The following is a 3,218-nucleotide window of genomic DNA, read 5'->3' on the forward strand; positions in this document are numbered from 1 at the left end:
TAGGAGGGAATCGGCCACCAGGTCAACCTCCGCTGAAAGCGGCCACGGTTTACCTGGTGCCCGGGGAGCGAATCGGACACCAGGTCAACCTCTGCTAAAGCGACCGAGGTTGACCTGGTGCCCGGGGAGCGAATCTGACACCAGGTCAACCTCTGCTAAAGCGCCAGAGGTTGACCTGGTGCCCGGGGAGCGAATCGGACACCAGGTCAACCTCTGCTAAAGCGGCCGGGGTTGACCTGCTGTCCCTGCCGGACTTAGAAAATTTTTCTCTCCAGCCTGGGACCGGGGTTGACCTGTTGTCCCTGCCGGACTTAGAAAATTTTTCTCTCCCGCCTGGGACCGGGGTTGACCTGTTGTCCCTGCCGGACTTGGAGCCCGAGGAGGGGATCGGCCACCAGGTAAACCTCCGCTGAAAGCGGCCACGGTTTACCTGGTGCCCGGGGAGCGAATCGGACACCAGGTCAACCTCAGCTGAAGCGGCCGGGGTTGACCTGCTGTCCCTGCCGGACTTGGAAAATTTTTCTCTCCAGCCTGGGACCGGGGTTGACCTGTTGTCCCTGCCGGACTTAGAAATTTTTTCTCTCCCCGCCTGGGACCGGGGTTGACCTGCTGTCCCTGCCGGACTTGGAGCCCGAGGAGGGAATCGGCCACCAGGTCAACCTCCGCTGAAAGCGGCCACGGTTTACCTGGTGCCCGGGGAGCGAATCGGACACCAGGTCAACCTCTGCTAAAGCGACCGAGGTTGACCTGGTGCCCGGGGAGCGAATCTGACACCAGGTCAACCTCTGCTAAAGCGCCAGAGGTTGACCTGGTGCCCGGGGAGCGAATCGGACACCAGGTCAACCTCTGCTAAAGCGGCCGGGGTTGACCTGCTGTCCCTGCCGGACTTAGAAAATTTTTCTCTCCAGCCTGGGACCGGGGTTGACCTGCTGTCCCTGCCGGACTTAGAAAATTTTTCTCTGCCGCCTGGGACCGGGGTTGACCTGTTCTCCCTGCCGGACTTAGAAAATTTTTCTCTCCAGCCTGGGACCGGGGTTGACCTGTTGTCCCTGCCGGACTTAGAAAATTTTTCTCTCCCGCCTGGGACCGGGGTTGACCTGTTGTCCCTGCCGGACTTGGAGCCCGAGGAGGGGATCGGCCACCAGGTCAACCTCCGCTGAAAGCGGCCACGGTTTACCTGGTGCCCGGGGAGCGAATCGGACACCAGGTCAACCTCTGCTAAAGCGGCCGGGGTTGACCTGCTGTCCCTGCCGGACTTGGAGCCCGAGGAGGGGATCGGCCACCAGGTCAACCTCCGCTGAAAGCGGCCACGGTTTACCTGGTGCCCGGGGAGCGAATCGGACACCAGGTCAACCTCTGCTAAAGCGGCCGGGGTTGACCTGCTGTCCCTGCCGGACTTGGAGCCCGAGGAGGGGATCGGCCACCAGGTCAACCTCCGCTGAAAGCGGCCACGGTTTACCTGGTGCCCGGGGACCGAATCGGACACCAGGTCAACCTCCGCTGAAGCGGCCGGGGTTGACCTGCTGTCCCTGCCGGACTTAGAAAATTTTTCTCTCCCCGCCCGGAACCGGGGTTGACCTGTTGTCCCTGCCGGACTTAGAAAATTTTTCTCTCCCCGCCCGGAACCGGGGTTGACCTGTTGTCCCTGAAGGACTTAGAAATTTTTTCTCTCCCCGCCTGGGACCGGGGTTGACCTGCTGTCCCTGCCGGACTTGGAGCCCCAGGAGGGGATCGGCCACCAGGTCAACCTCCGCTGAAAGCGGCCACGGTTTACCTGGTGCCCGGGGACCGAATCGGACACCAGGTCAACCTCTGCTAAAGCGCCCGAGGTTGACCTGGTGCCCGGGGAGCGAATCTGACACCAGGTCAACCTCTGCTAAAGCGCCCGAGGTTGACCTGGTGCCCGGGGAGCGAATCGGACACCAGGTCAACCTCTGCTACGGCGGCCGGGGTTGACCTGCTGTCCCTGCCGGACTTAGAAAATTTTTCTCTCCCCGCCCGGAACCGGGGTTGACCTGTTGTCCCTGCCGGACTTGGAGCCCGAGGAGGGGATCGGCCACCAGGTCAACCTCCGCTGAAAGCGGCCACGGTTTACCTGGTGCCCGGGGAGCGAATCGGACACCAGGTCAACCTCCGCTAAAGCGCCCGAGGTTGACCTGGTGCCCGGGGAGCGAATCGGACACCAGGTCAACCTCTGCTACGGCGGCCGGGGTTGACCTGCTGTCCCTGCCGGACTTGGAAAATTTCTCTCCCCGCCTCGGACCGGGGTTGACCTGCTGTCCCTACCGGACTTAGAACATTTTTCTCTCCCCGCCCCGGCCCGGGGGTTAACCTCGGGGCGCACAGCTTCCCGGGTCTGACGTGCACGTCCTGTCACCTCCCGGGCCCGGCGTCCTCGTCCTCCCTTCCCCTTGGGCCGGCTCGGAGGAAGTTTTCCCTCGGCCCGGCCTCCGGGTTAATTGTTTGGGCCCGGCTGACTGAGGCCAGGCTGCTGACGCTAAAGCCCGGGGAGGCGGGGGCCTACGGCCATACCGGACCGAATGCCCCCGATCTCGTCCGATCTCGGAAGGTAAACCGTCCCGGGCCTGGCTAGTACCTGGATGGGTGACCGCCTGGGAATCCCAGGTGCCGTAGGCAGCTTTTGGCCCCAGCGGGGGTAGAGCGGGGCGTGTGTCTGCCGTGCGGGAGCAGGGAAGCCGTGAGGCCAAGGCGGCGCGACGGTCCTGGGGGGCGCTGAGGCCTTTCCCTCTGCCTGCCTGCGTGTCGGGGGCGGGGGGGCGGGCGAGGAAGCTAAGGCCCTCACCCGGTGCGGTGCGATGGCTTGGGTCGGGTCGGGGAGAGGGAAGAAAGCGTGTGTGGAGCGTTGGTGGGGCAGGTGTGTGTGTGGGAGTGCTGGGTTGGGCAGGCCGTTGAGGCGGTGGCGGTGGTGGTGTTTTTGGTGGGAGTGAGTTGGGGTCAGGTGGGTGTGGGGTCCCCCCCGGGGGGTGGATGGTCTGAGGGTTAAGGCTTGGAACGTGCGTCTTGGGGGACCGTGGGTGGAGGTTGTTGAGAGCGGGGAAGGCCCTGGGTCCCGGTTGTGGACTATTAAGCCCGGTGGAGGGGGACCGTGGGTGGAGGTTGTTGAGAGCGGGGAAGGCCCTGGGTCTCGGTTGTGGACTATTAAGCCCGGTGGAGGGGGACCGTGGGTGGAGGTTGTTGAGAGCGGGGAAGGCCCTGGG

The 3,218-nt window shown here is 63.9% G+C and overlaps 1 non-coding gene across 1 annotated transcript; it reads left to right on the forward strand.

Annotated features, from left to right (window-relative positions):
• The first annotated feature begins 2,518 nt into the window (after positions 1–2,518).
• On the forward strand, positions 2,519–2,637 carry LOC142006477 (5S ribosomal RNA). Its single transcript, XR_012643545.1, has one exon. It is a non-coding gene; the product is annotated as a 5S ribosomal RNA (ribosomal RNA).
• The last annotated feature ends 581 nt before the right edge of the window (positions 2,638–3,218 follow it).

Source organism: Carettochelys insculpta, unplaced genomic scaffold (genome assembly GCF_033958435.1).
Source record: "Carettochelys insculpta isolate YL-2023 unplaced genomic scaffold, ASM3395843v1 scaffold_0073, whole genome shotgun sequence".
Lineage (NCBI taxonomy): Eukaryota > Metazoa > Chordata > Testudines > Carettochelyidae > Carettochelys > Carettochelys insculpta.